This window comes from Lepidochelys kempii, chromosome 15, assembly GCF_965140265.1.
Source record: "Lepidochelys kempii isolate rLepKem1 chromosome 15, rLepKem1.hap2, whole genome shotgun sequence".
Lineage (NCBI taxonomy): Eukaryota > Metazoa > Chordata > Testudines > Cheloniidae > Lepidochelys > Lepidochelys kempii.
The window spans coordinates 21,122,334-21,137,784 of NC_133270.1; the positions used below are offsets into that span (position 1 = coordinate 21,122,334).

The 15,451-nt window shown below is 43.5% G+C and overlaps 1 pseudogene; it reads left to right on the forward strand.

Annotated features, from left to right (window-relative positions):
• LOC140898886 (zinc finger BED domain-containing protein 5-like) overlaps window positions 1–15,451 on the forward strand; it is a 34,673-nt pseudogene that overhangs the window by 3,830 nt on the left and 15,392 nt on the right.

Consider the following 15,451-nt stretch of genomic DNA (forward strand, 5'->3'; position numbering starts at 1 on the left):
CAGAAGGCTGGAGGAAGCTGTACCAGTCTAGGCATTTCTTTTTGTGGGCGGGCGTATGCAAGGACATGTGTTTAATCTGAGATCGTGGGATGGGTTCTGCTGGTTTTACTGATGACCAGTCTTGTATTGGATAGAATGAACTGAAGCTAAGGCCTGCTGTCTTCTGATGTTTTATCTATGGAAAGCCAACCTCTGAAGGCTACCAAGTTACCGAGTGGTAATTCATAAACTAATGTAAGCTGTCAAGTTATCCTTGCTCCCGTTTCCTTCTCCTTAAAGTGATTCTTCTTTGAGCAACTTTTCTCTTTTGGTAGCTGATATTTTTAGACCAGAGGTGTTTTTGGAGGGCTGACTGACGTTTTGTGCTTCTCTCTCCTGCTCCTGTGTGGAGTCGTGGCGTCATGGCTGGCCTGGGAAGTCATCAGAAGCAGTAGGGGTACCAGCGCCGCCTGCTAGGCTGTCACTCTGACAGTCAGGGTGTTTTAAATGTTGTTTGGTGTCAGAATGAAGTCAGCAGCTTGTCTGTGCGTAATGAGCCAACACGTGGTGCGAGTCTGATCAATCTGGAAATGCACTGAAACCATCTAAAATGGCCCATGCCCTGCAGCCCAGAAAACATGAAACCTATCCTGCACAGTTACGTCTTGTTCCACCAGGACTTTCCAGGGAGGAAACATGCACCAGTGATTCAGACAGAGCCTGGGACTTGGGAGACCTGGGTTCAATTCCCTGCTCTGTCATAGACACTGTGTGACATTGGGCAAGTCATTTAGTCTCTCCATGCCTCACCTCCCCATCTGTAAAATGGGAATAATAGCATTGCCCTACCTCATGGAGGTGCTGATGGATAACTATGTTAAAGACTTTGTTCAGATAATATGGTAAAGGGGACAGATAAGCACCTAAGGTAGCTGTTAGTTTGTTCCCAGACACCATCCCCCCGCGCCCGCAACAGAAGGGAAGCACTTGATATGTGTGAATGTTAATGAAACTCCGGGTAATGCCAAACAAAACAGCACATCCTACTTGTTCTTTTTACCTTTCTTATGCTGTAACAGATAAACTAGGAGGTGGTGTGGGTCAGCAGATGGGGCATTGGACTGGGGCTTGAGATATCTGGGTGCTGTTTCTGCTTCTGCCACTGACCTGCTGTATTACCTTGGGCAAAACACTTCCCTTCTCTGTGCCTCTGTTTCCCCTTGTCTATGTAGTGTGAATGCTTCAGGGCAGAGTGTGTCTCTTCCTATAGATGTGCACAATGGGGCCTCTAGATGATACTGTATTACAAGAAACAATTTTTCAAGATTTCAACTATTTGTTCCAGTTTGCGATGGGGAAAATTTTCAAAATCTCAAATTTTCATGGGATGGGGAAAACTTTTTTCCATCCAGCTCTACCGCTGATCCCTGGCCCAGGGAACTGTCTGTAGGTTAAGTTCATTGCACCTCTGATTTTGCCGTCCCTTGCTGTATGGGTTCAAGGCACAATTTTTATAAAAAGCAAAGTACAATCAATCTATTCTTGGGAGCAGGGAAAGATTGTAATAGATGCTTTGTTTGTTCCATTATCTAGAGCAGCAGTTCCCAAACTGTGGGTCACGACCCCATTTTAATGGGGTTGCAAGGGCTGGTGTTAGATTTTTTGGGGGTCTGGGGCCAAAGTCAAAGACTGAGCCCCGCTGCCCAGGGCCAAAGCCCAAGGGCTTCAGCCCTGGATGGCAGGGCTCAGGTTACAGCCCCCCTGCCCAGGGCTGAAGCCCTTGGGGTTCAGCTTTGGCCCCCCTGCCATCCAGGGCAATGGCGCTCGGGAGGCTCAGGCTTCAGTCCCCCATCCTGGGGTCTTGTAGTAATTTTTGTTGTCAGAAGGGGGGTTGTGGTGCAATGAAGTGTGAGGACCCCTCTGGGGTAGAGTATCTGTTGAGCACTGACATTATTATGCTCGCTGCTCTCCAAAGCAGGGAGGGAGGCACAGTGCTGTCCCCCAGGCCTTTAGTCTAACTACTGGAACCTGCCGTTCCAATGATAGCTGTCCTACCTGCCACCACTTAGCAAATAATTGAGCAAAAAGAACAGGAGGACTTGTGGCGCCCTAGAGACTAACATTTATTTGAGCATGAGCTTTCATGAGCTACAGCTCACTTCATCGATGCTCACGAAAGTTTATGCTCAAATAAATTGGTTAGTCTCTAAAGTGCCACAAGTACTCCTTTTCTTTTTGCGGATACAGACTAACACGGCTGCTACTCTGAAACCAAATAATTGAGGATGTCTGTTTAAATGTGATGTCCCTTGAAGGCTGCCAGACCTGGTCTTTCAATGGGCTGGGAGGCTGAATGAATTCTACAGCAGGGAAATCTCCACTGAGCAGAATGGTCAGGCTGCATCACCCTGTCCATACACCTTAATCTGCAGTAGACTTGCTCAAAAAGAAAGGGTAACACAGATCCTATAGGATTGCTTATGACTCTTGTGACTCAGTAGGAAGTGCATCCACCTATTGCAACCCTTCCCAATTCTATTCTGTGGAGTACAGCTTACTTGAAGGGAATGTCAATGAGGTCCAGCTGTCTTCCCCAGTGCGAAGACCTAAGAGGAAATGCAAGCACTGTAATTTTTTGGAGGGAGAGGGTAAGGGCACATTGTTTTGATATTTATTATTTCCCTGTTAATGTTCTTCATACATGTATTCCTGAGGAATGGTGATTATGAAGCTCCAGTAGTTTGGAGAGTTCAAAGCTATTTCTGTGGGGTAATATCTCTGGGCTTGTGTGTCGTCGGGAGAGCGTCACCTGCCAATATAGTGCGGTGTAGACATTGCTTTAAATTGCTTTAAGTTACATCACTCAGACGGGTGGATTTTTCACACCGCAAACAACGTAACTTAAATTGCCTTAAACAATAGTGTAGACAAGCCCCCATTTCCTTCTTACATGGAAGAGTGTCCCTTTGGAAGTCCTGAAAGACAGAATTTGACTTCTCTCAATAGATGTTTAAATGCTGTCATGGTGATATCAGTACTGCGTCTTTCTGTTACAGAAGAAGAGTATCAAGCATGATCTGGATCATGGCAATGCTGTCCTTGAATCCCCCAAGCTGTCTCAGTCGGTTCCAAAAGTGGAAAAATCCTCAAGCAAACAGCAGGAGGAGGTTAAACCGGTAAGTGTGTAATGTATAGTCTTCAGTCCAGCGAATAACCTAATCCACTTCACAGCCTGCCTAGTAACTTTGAGTACACTGTAGGAGGGCAGATGACACACTGAATGCAACCAGGAACTCAGCCATTCATGTGGCCTCTTAAATAAATAATATTTTCATCTCCCTTGTTTTTGGTTACAAAAAGGGCGTATTGCAGTTAACACTGTAGCTGTAATCATACATCCAAAGGCTCTCTGTGCCATAAAGCAGGGATGTCCTAGAGCTTGGGAGACCTTAGCTAACCAGTTAAATTCTGGCTGCCCCCTGCTAGCTTCAGATATGGTCTGTGGATACAGTTCCTGGCTAGTGGATGTTGTCAGTCTAATACTGCTGCATCTGCATTGTTCTTAATGGTTGCTCCATGCCCTATTCCCTGCACTGACAATGTACCCACTGACTGTACTGCTGTCCAAACAACTCACCCCATCCTGTGGTTTGTCTTTAAATGTTATACATCAGGATTCTACTTAAAACAGAAAGGCTTCCTGTCCCTCCCAATAGCTCTCCCTCCCACATGGGTACTCAGGCCAAGATTTTAAAAAATGGAACGCTAAGATTAGCTTCCCTAGAGACCATATTTGGACGCCAAAATGAGGGGCCCGATTTTAACAAAAGCTCTGCAGATAATCCGTGGACGATACTTTGTGGTCAGTGCTCCTGAAAACGAGACCACTACCTGGGAGCTTAACTGTAGGTCACCCAGGTTTGAAAATGTTGGCTTCAGCCTCAGGTCCTGAGTTGGAGACCCACCTAGTCTGTCTGCTAGGGCGAGGCACCAGAATGGCTCTGTGGGTCTGAACAGGTCCCAGAGTCTGACGGCTGGTCACATTTATTCACCTAACCCTGATGCTACTTGTCAGATTCTACAGAATGTCTTCGGAGATGATTTCCCTAGTGCTAGGAGGCAAGTACATCCATTAGCTGTAAATTAGTCACAGCATACCTTCAAGGAAATAGATAAAAAGATAGGAAACCACTGACTGAGCAGCAGAGGCATAGAATTTATATTTAATTACAATTTTTTATCTTTCTTGGTAACAGTGGAAATTACTGTAATCTCAAACAAGCTTGGAAAGTGGGGCCCAGAACAGTACAGGCTCAGTGGCTGTTTACCTTTTCCTGGGGTCAAATAGGGACAATGGAGATCCACATATAGAGGAGATGGTTTTTATATTATTTAGTTGCTCTCTGCATTTGTTCCCTAGCCAGGTAAATAAAGTTGGTTGCTAAGCTTTAGGCAAGCTGTTGCCACTTAGAATGACTCATGTAGCCTTGTTAACCAGAGTGCTTCTGTGGGTTTTTCGGTTAGAGATATCACCATGCTTTCTGTCCTCCACAGACACAAATGAGTGCTCTCTTAAAACTCTCTAGCCTTTTGCTCTAGGGAGGGGAAAAAATCTGAAATGACTAATTACATTTATAAAAATTATCTTTAAGGGATGAAAGAAGAACCAGTCAGTTACTGTCTGTCATATTTAAACTGCAATTACTGTGCTGCATATTGATTTTCATAGTTCAGTTGAACACATTAACCTTTACAAGGGATGTAAACAAAAAGTGGATCTGAGCCATTGTAGAATTGTGATTGTCAAAATTAATACATATGTTGGATTACACTTACATTCTTGTTCTTGCTAAAATCAACATAAAAAGATGAGGAGAAAATTGGGTTGCAATTTTTGGAAATAAGAGGGTATAAAAACTTTGGAAGTTGGCCAAAAGTTCTGAGTTTAAGTAACTCAAAATACTTGAAATGCTTTTTATCAGGGGATCTTGAAATTCTTTACCAAGAAGAGTGTATATAATTATCCCCCCCCCCCCCTTTACAGACTGGGAAATGCAGGCACAGAGAAATTAAATCATCACTTGTCCAACCTATTCAGCTAGGAATAGGAGTCAGATATTCTGATTTTCAGTCTGATGCTCTATCCACTAGATCACATGTTAATTCATTCTATTGTTCAACATTGAAAGAACCATGCAATTGATAGGATCAAAGAGATGTGGGAGGGTAAATTAGTTACACCTGGATACCTGCATGCACTGAGCCTTTGTCAGCAAACCAGATCCTTCCTTTCATAAGGTGCATATTAAATGCTGAAATAAGGCCCATTTTCAGTGCCTCAAATGATAATTTGCATAAACACCATTGATTAGATTTTGGAAAGCATTGATTATGAAAGATATATCTTTAAGGTTGTTTTAAACGTTTGTAGTAAGTACAGATGAGCCCAAGTTATAAATTTGAATCTGGAACTAAACTTTTTTACTGAGTTCAAACGTGTTTTGGATCCAGGTGGCTTAGATTATGCCAAACCTTGACAGTAAGATATAACAGTGCATCTTTCTTGCTTGTATAGCTAATTACACATTTATACAGTGCATTCTATGTGACAGTGTAACATATATACGAATAATGTTTATTACTAAACCAAATAGACTCAGTACTTTTGACTTATTTATGGTTTTCCATAAATTACTGAGATTTCCTCCCCTAAAAATATTATGAAATATTAATTTAAAAATACCTGATACTAATTTCCAGCTAAGAATAGTGTGGCAATGGGTAGGTAATTGCATCCACTGTTCATTTTATTTTTATATATATAATATATGTATGCATTTATATGTAATTCAGCAAGAGCCCATCCCTATCTATTTCTGTTGATATCTGATTTTATTATCCAGATTTAGTGTTATGATATAAAATAATGGATTTTCATGCTTGAAGCAAGATAGATACTGCATATAAACTGAGAGCTATCCTTCCCTGTGCAAAGCAAATGATTAGCTAAGATGCCTGTAGAAAAATACTACTGACTAATACACATAAGAATGCATGCAAAGTATTTTGTATATCTATTTGTACTGAATCTCTTCTCATCGCCTGCAGCTCCTCTGTTCTAATCTCTTTAGGTCACTTTGCTTCTGTCCTCCTGTGTGTTTGCTACCCCTGCAATTTCAGAGTCCTCTGCAAATTTGGTGGATTTACACTAAGTAACATCAGATAAAAACCTGAAGCAGATGCACAGTGTACAGAGAAAGGTGCATTTCCCACCCCCCTCTCTAGTTTAATTGATGACAAAAGCCTCTGGAACCCTCCAAAGCATCATGGATTGGACTACAACTAGCAGAAAGCATCATTAGTAGAAGACTGACTGACAGTTGGTCTTCGTAGCAGAAGCAACTGCAAGGACCACCAGGGCTCCACAGATAACAGTTGGAGAATATCTGCTTGGAAAGGTGGATTCTTACTTAATTCAGGTGGATTCTTACTTAATTCAAAACAGTTCACTCACCCCTCCTATTGTCTCCCTCCAGCTCCAGTTTGCTTTGCTGCTTTTTTTCCTGCTGCAATCTTATTCTAATGGGTTATTTTTGTCATCATGGGGGGTGAACTAAGGGTAGAATAGCCTATAGAATCCCTCTTTTGAATAGGCCCTCTCATTTGCTATTGCTGAGTTCAAAGAATAAAGATCAATTCATCTGCACTATTCAATCAACATCTTCTTTAAATTGTACCAAGTACCGGGTCATGGTGACCAAATAGTCTCAGCCTATATCATTGAACCACCTGACTCAAGAGCGGGGATCAGGGGGCTGGGGAGACATTGCTGTCAATCGCTTCTTGTTTACTCTTCCACTGCTTTCTTGGTTATCCAAGATTAAGTGTTATGTAAAGACAAGGAACAGCTGCTTGCTGGGACTGTCAGGCAGCATGCAAAGGGGGGAGAGCTGGGAACTCCATTATATGAGGTGCCTTTTTAAACCTGCTATAAAAGGGATAAGCAAACACCAGCTTCCCTTCTAAAGTAAGGAAAGGCCAGCATGTCAAGAGAGTAGAAGGTCCTGGAGTGGGTAGTAAGAGCCTGTGGCCGCTTTCCTGTTGGGAATCCCCTGGCCAGCACAAGCTTTTAGCTGTGAGCAGGCTGCTTCAGTCTGACCGAAAAGGAATCTCTTTGGGCTTATCCATTTCAGGGCCTCTCTGTCATTTCATACATTGTTGTCCTTTGGGCTCAAGAGTTGCTGCTTGCCTTCCTCTACACCAGGATAAATGGGGGAAAAGAGGAGGGACTGACTTTCCTCAAAGGCAGGGACAGAGGAGGATGCGGCCAGTGAACAAAGTATTACATGCAAATAGCCAAATCCCTTTTCTGTGAATAACATGTCTTGCTGGCCTGTTGAATCCCATCCCTGCTTTGTCTTTTCGTTATTTAGATACATAAGCTCTCTGAGTCATGGATTGTCCTAATAATAAATAATATCACCTTGCTCTTATGTAGCACTTTTCATCAGTAACTCTCAAAGCACTTTACAAAGGAAATAGGATCATTATCCCTATTTTATAGATGGGGAAACTGAGGTACAGAGAGGACATGACTTGCCCAAGGTCACCCAGCAGAGCTGTGGCAAAGCCAAGAACAGAACCAAGAACTCCTTTGCTCAGGTCCAGTGCTCTATCTTCTAGGATTCGCTATCTTCCACATTTGGGTACTGCTGTACTATAGATAACAAGTATCTCTTAATAATTATAAATTTGTATTATGGTATCTCCTAGCGGCCCTATCCAAAATTAGTAATCCCATTGTGCTAGCTACTGTACAAACTCATAGGAAGGGACAATCTCTGCCCTGAAGGGCTTACAGTGTAAACAGAATCATAGAATATCAGTGTTGGATGGGACCTCAGGAGGTCATCTAGTCCAAATCCCTTCTCAAAGCAGGACCAATCCCCAATTTTTTCCCCAGATCCCTAAATGGCCCCCTCAAGGATTGAACTCACAACCCTGGGTTTAGCAGGCCATTGCTCAAACCACTGAGCTATCCCTGCCTCCCCCCACTACCTACAAAAGATGAAAGAGAAGAAATATTAATTTGGCAGACAGAGAACTGAGCTGCAGAGACTGAAGTGATTTGCCCAGGGTCACACTGGAAGTCTTTGCCAGAGCTAGAAATTTCATCTTAGGTGACGAGAGAGAGCTTGGGGTGTTTTTGCGACTCACTTTTACAGTCCAGTCACCCTTTGAAAAGCATTTTCCTGAGGGTTACCCCTAGATAAAGTTCATTCCAGCTGTGAGGACAGAACCATGAGCTTTCATGGTGAAAAAGGTTGCATGTGGTTGTTTGCTAAAATGCAGATCCATCTGTTCCTGCCCCTCATTCCTTGCCAAAGAATGGTCAATTGACAGGTGATTGCCAATCAACTTTGATGGCACCTGGCTAAGGTTTCAGCTTGTCCTTTGTCTGAGAAACTGGTTTACCCACTCCCCAGACTTGTCAGGTAAACACATTGTAGTCATACTTTCAGTTTATATTCATAACTCTTAATATGTATTTTGTACATACATTGCACAAGAATATTGATGATCAGTGTGTTAATTTTAAATGATACCTCACAAGGCATATTTTGCACAAAGATTCTTACAATAGCATGTAGGGTGTGAATACAGGGGTGCTTTCAGTCACCAGAGGAGCGCTCGAGAGGAAATGGCATTGCATCCTTTTGATGTGTAATGTTTCATTGTGCGTATTTCTGATATGCATACCTGATGGTATGTGAGGTAGAGCCCCAACTTGAGTAGCTCTCCAGTAAGTGTCCCAATATACAATTAAGGTCGAATTGTTATTCTTTAGTCATGTATCTACTATTTTAGTGTAATATTTTTTAACAAAAATTAAGAGTGCCCAGGGCATTATATAGGTGCTCTTTTATTGTACTCTGCATAAGTCTAAATATAAGAAAAATGTGGGAAAAAGGATGGCCTTGTGGTTAACGCACAGGTCTGAAAGTCAGGACCGCTGGGTTCTATTTTCAATCTTGCCAAAGACTTCCTGTGTGACCTTGGACAAATCCTCTAGCTTTTCTGCAATTCTGTCGCCTCAGCTCTAAAATGGGGCTAAATTTATGGTTTGTGAAGCACATTGAGAGAAGTGAAGGAAAGATGCTATAGAAGTGTAAATCATGTGACTGAAACTGTAGTGTCTTTATAGGTTTTTATGCTCAGAGTTTTTCCATATGAACATTTAGTTCACAGCAAGCTGGGGTATACATCTATCTCACTCGGTGTCCATGTGGACACTGCTGCCATGCGCTAACAGTTCCCTCGCTTGCTTTGATCTGTCCCATGTTGAAATGGGAGTAGATCAAAGCACACGAGGGAAGTGTTAATCCATGGCAGCTGGCTAGTGTGGCGTAGATTTATGCCCCAGCTTGCAGTGAACTAATTGTTCATGTAGACAAGCTCTTGGGGGAGGGGGGCATGATGGGGAGGAGAGAGAGGTGTTTTTAGGGCATAGCTGCTCTAATTCTGATGCATACCTACCAGTTATCAAGGGGGCTAGGTGATGAAATGGGAAAGTGCATGGCTTTCAAGGGACTTGCATGGCACATGGAAAGGAGCTTGATGAAGGTGTCACAACACAATACGTTTTCACAAATGACAGTACAATCCAGCATGAGTGACAGTTCCAATGATTCACCCCAGATTACCTTACTAGCAGTTCTTTCAAGATGCCGGCATGCTGCAAAGCTTTGTGTGTGTGTGTCCAACAGCTTCCAGTGGAATATCCTGCTCAAGCCAATGCTATGTCTTTCCCCTTCATAAGCATAGCATGTAGCAAAATTAAAGGCAAAGTAATGTTTTTGTGGGGGAAAGAAAGTCTAAATGCAACAGTTTAACAGTACACCGCATCTCAAAAATAAATACCCAGTCCTCTAATACACTTGGAACAGAGCTGCTGACTTTTTTTTTCTTCTATTCTCATTCTATATTGGGTAGCATCAGGGGGCTCAGATCCCTGTGTATCGTGTGTTCTCATCACACTTAAGTCCAATCAGACCATGTGACAAAGGGTATCCATTGTCCCCCTGTTAGCCATAGCTAACAATTCTGATGAGCTGGAGGTCCCCAAGCATTCACCCACATAGATGCTCCACACAAGTACTGCCCTTTCCTAGCAGCTGGTAGGGAGATACAGTGACACATAACTATTAGAGGGTGTTTTAAGAGTGGAGTTGTTTGTAGTGTATCTGACGAAGTGGGTATTCACCCGCGAAAGCTTATGCTCCAATACGTCTGTTAGTCTATAAGGTGCCACAGGACTCTTTGCCATTTGTAGTGTAGTAGCACTGAGGAGCTGCAATCATGGGCCAGGGGCCCATTGTGCTAGGTACTGTACAAACAGTATGAGTCTGGCCCCAAAGATCTTATGTTCTCATCCACGGGCTGAGTGCCATATGCAATATGTGCTATCAGCCCTTTTTGACTTCAAGGCCACTCCCCAAAACTTGGGATTTCCCATGCAATGACAAATTATGCCAGTCACACCACTGGGTGCTCTTAACGGGAAACGTATTTTGGTTTTATACCCTGTCATAAATATAAAGGGAAGGGTAAACACCTTTAAAATCCCTCCTGGCCAGAGGAAAAACCCTTTCACCTGTAAAGGGTTAAGAAGCTAGGATAACCTCGCTGGCATCTGACCAAAATGATCAATGAGGAGACAAGATACTTTCAAAGCTGGGCGGGGGGGGGGGGGAAGGGGAGAAACAAAGGTTCTCTCTCAGTCTGTGTGATGTTTTTGCCAGGAACAGAAAAGGAATGGAGTCTTAGAACTTAGTAAGTAATCTAGCTAGATATGCGTTAGATTCTGTTTTGTTTAATGACAGGTTTCAGAGTAACAGCCGTGTTAGTCTGTATTTGCAAAAAGAAAAGGAGTACTTGTGGCACCTTAGAGACTAACCAATTTATTTGAGCATAAGCTTTCGTGAGCTACAGCTTATGCTCAAAGCTTATGCTCAAATAAATTGGTTAGTCTCTAAGGTGCCACAAGTACTCCTTTTCTGTTTTGTTTAAATGGCTGATAAAATAAGTTGTGCTGAATGGAATGTATATTCCAGTTTTTGTGTCTTTTTGCAACTTAAGGTTTTGCCTAGAGGGATTCTCTATGTTTTGAATCTGATTACCCTGTAAGGTATTTACCATCCTGATTTTACAGAGGTGATTCTTTTACTTTTACTTTTTCTTCAATTAAAATTCTTCTTTTAAGAACCTAATTGTTTTTTCATTGTTTTTAAGATCCAAGGGTTTGGGTCTGTGTTCACCTATGCAAATTGGTGAGGATTTTTATCAAGCCCTCTCCAGGAAAGGGGTTTGGGGAGGATTTTGGGGGGAAAGAAGTTTCCAAGCGGGCTCTTTTCCTGTTATATATTAGTTAGACGCTTTGTTCTGGCAGCAGTAAAGTCCAAGGGCAAAAGGTAAAATAGTTTGTACCTTGGGGAAGTTTTAACCTAAGCTGGTAAAAATAAGCTTAGGGGGGTTTTCATGCAGGTCCCCCCATCTGTACCCTAGAGTTCAGAGTGGGGAAGGAACCTTGACATACCCTAATGGTAGATCAATGTTTTATTCTCCACAGTCCAAAACAAACAGCAGGGAAGCAAAAGAAACTTCAGTGAAGCCTCTAAACTGCAGACCTGAGGCCAGGACCTCAGAGAAGATAAGTGCCTCTATGTCTGTCCAGAAGACCAAGGTAAAATTTATAGTTAAGTCACATGCCCTAAGTTCTCACAGTTGTTTTATAACACTACTTTAAAGAATTCCCATAAAAATAGTTTTCCTTGTATGCCTAGCCCAGTATGATGTCTAACAGTGGGAAATACAAGATTCTTCAGAGGAAGGCACGCAAAACCTTGCAGTAGGCAAATGTGAGATGAAACTGTCCACAGGGAAGTTTTCTTCCTGACCCCCATTAATTACAGGTTGCCTTATGCTCTGAAACATGAAGGTTTCTGTCCCTTCTAAAACTCTTGCTTATCTTTTTAATCATTAGTGTCATAAATTTGGTGGGTTTTAGCTCACGAAAGCTTATGCGCAAATAAATTTGTTAGTCTCTAAGGTGCCACAAGTACTCCTCATTCTTTTTCCACATGAATGTGTAATTCATTTTTCACTGTTTTAGTCTTTTTACTCTGTGCACTTAGCTCCAGATGGTTACATCTTTGGTTTATACTCTGTTCCTGAAACTTCCTGTTTCTGTTGCACTGTGTTGTGTTTTCAGCACTGCAGAGGAATGTTTTAAATATGTAACATTGTCCATAAAAATATCAGTATGAAATGGTGATGAGAGACAAGCACAAATTTCAAATGTCATGGGCTTCTCTGATTTCTATGGGGTTTTAGAGTGTTCTGGTTTTATGATTAAATCACATAATATCTACACATTAAAATGGTGGGGGCATGAGCTGAAAATCACAGGCATAAACATAAATTGTGAGGTTTATCTACCAAATCATCACTGTATTGGGCTCTAGTCCTGTGAACACTTACTAAGCATGAGCATGAACAATTTCCATTGGAATAAATGTTTGCAGGATCGAGTGGACTGGATTATTGCACTATTTTGTAGACTGAGTGGTTCAAGAGATAGAAGTGAAATGCTCCAAATCCTATTATCTAAGTCACTTTTTCAAATCCAGACTAAGAAAGCAGTGACTAGAAGTCCACAGGCTGTTTGAAATTAGTCTCGTGATCCCATTCCCGTTCCTAATAGACTGGTGATCACGTTGCTATTAACACCTCATGCATTGAGACTGGCATCTCGTGCCTTGCCTGTCTGATGAGAATTGTAGCTCTTAGCATAGTATAAGTTATTTAACTCACTCTGGTTCTAGCTGTTATGCTTATCCCAGACCTCAAGAAGTGCTCAGTGTAAACTCAAAAGCTTGTCTCTCTTCCAACAGAAGTTGGTCCAATAAAATATATGTCACTCACCTGGAATCTCAGGAAACAGGCTGTATTCTATCTGCATAGTGATGATAGACTATATTTCAAAAGGTGTTGAAGGAAAACATCCTCTGGGTTTTTATGGAAATATCTGAGGGTCAAATGTAATCAGCAAAATTTGGCAAGCAAACCTTTAATACAAATCAGTAGCTCCTAAACAATGAAACAGGCAAAAACTCACTTAAAGCAACATGATAGGAAAACCTGTTCTTTGAAAGGTAAAACTTAGTTATTTATTTGTATTGTGGTAACATCCAGCAGCCCCAGTCAGGGATCAGGACACCATTGTGCTAGGGGCTGTACAAGCACATAACCAAATGATGGTTCCTGCCCCAAGGAGATTATAGTCTAATCTCTGCTCCAGCAAAAGCTATATTGGTTTGTTGTAGATTGAGTCAACATTGGGTAAAAACTTAATTATTACACACAAGGAAAGAAAGTATAAATTAGAGAGAGAAATGTACTTTGCTCAGATGTACCTAGCACAAACTTTCAGAGAGAGGCTGGAGTACACAAATAGGCTGGTAGTAAATGGGTGAGCAAAAGGGCTTTCTGATCGATAAGTTATTTATTTGGCTTAACCTGACTAGTATCTAAGAGCTTATGTACATGACACTACAGCAGAGGTGGGCAAAGTACGGCCCACTGGCCACGTCTGGCCTGTTGGACCTTTTAATCCGGCCCTCAAGCTCTCACCGGGGAGGGGGTCCAGGGCTTGCTCCACTCCATGCTCCAGCCAGCGAATGGGCTTGGGGGCTTTCCGTGCAGCTCCCGGAAGTAGCAGCATGTTCCTCCTCCAGCTCCTATGGGTTGGGGCAGTCAGGGGGCTCCACACACACAGCTCCCATCCCAAGCGCTGCCCCCCCACACCTCCCATTGGCCATGAACCGTGGCGAATGGGAGTTGCAGGGGCGGCGGCTGTGGAAAGGGCAGCAGCAGAGCCGCCTGGCCATGCCTCTGTGTAGGAGCCAGACGGGGACATGCCACTGCTTATGGTAAGTGCCGCCTGGGCCAGCGGGACCTACCAACCTGCATTTAATTGTCTTCCAAGAGAGGGATATGGACTAGGAGGGATGTCCTCTGAGCTAGGCTGAAAGAGCCCCATGGAGCATGATCACCTATGTACCCCTCTAATGGGCTGCCCTAGGGACTGAGTTAATTGTAACCCTTAAAGCCATTGAGCCTCAGGCATCTGCAGCCTTTCTTTTCTGCCAGCCCTAGCAAATAATCCTGTGTTGTTTTCGTGTGTGCGTGTGTGTGTGCGTGTGTGTGTTTAATGGGAACCCATGAAGGGCTAGAGTCTGTAGAACCTAGTGTTTGGAGCCCTGAAGTGCTCTCCTCTGAGTTTGTGGTACTCAGAATGCCAAATTTCTGTAAAGAGCCCATGTATAGGGGTGCCCCCTTGTGGTCATCTGTTCCAAACTCCTACCCCTTGTCTTAGGGTGGAAACCCTCCTACGGCATTGTAGAAGGCAAGAATTCACCCAAACATCACTCCTACACCACTAACAATAACCAACATTCGGCTTTGTCAGCAATAGTCCCAGCCCCAGTGCCCCGCAGGATCAGTCTCTCAGTCACTGATCAGGGGCTTCCTTTCCTCTGGACTCTGGTTGATTTCCCCCATATGGTGCAAGTTCACAGGGTCCACGTGCTCAGGCCGCTCCCTGGGCCCAGTCCCCAGCCCAGAGCTCAGCCTCTCAGCCTGCTGTGTCCCTGCAGCAGCAGCTGCTACCACCTCATGTGCCTTCCCCAGCAGCCTGCACAGTCCCTTCTCCAATCTCGGAAGAGCTGGCAGCAGGGAGTAGGGATAGGATTTCCAGACAGCTTTCCAGACAGCCAGAGTTTGTGAGGGTGGAGAGTTAGGGCCCTGGTGGGCAGGATTGTTTTTCACAGCAGTGTTGCTGATTTGTGGAGTGGGCTTCCTGAGCACTCACATTGATGCCAGGCAGAGGGGTCAGTGACAATAATCTGCTTAACTGTTTCTTGGTGATGTTTCTTCCTGTTTGTTTGCCCAAACCTGTTACATATATTTCATATTGCTGGAACTGAGTGTGGGGGCTGCAGCTGGCTGTATGCAGGAGGTCAGGGTAACAGGGTGGTCTGCCCCTTAAAGGCAAGGGGGCCTGGGCCAGGCAGCCTGTTCAGTTATCAGATCCTGCTGGAAAAGGGAAAGGTGGTCCCTATAAAGGACTGGGAGAGCTCAACCGGAGAGTACTGCAGGAAGGAGGTTAGCTCGTGTGGCAGGCTCTGGTGTTGGGGAAAAGATATGAAGGGAATAGCCCATGGGGCCTGCAGTCTCCTTTGGTTGTAAGATCTGTGTTGAAAGAATACAACTGTGCCCTAAAGGAAAAGCTTGAAAGACTTTGGGTGTGATGTCAGCCTTTCCTGGGCTGGGGAGTCAGGCCAGCATCTGACAATTGAGCTAGCGGACCAGAGTGGTCTCTTTTGGCATTACGGTATATGAATCTGAGAGT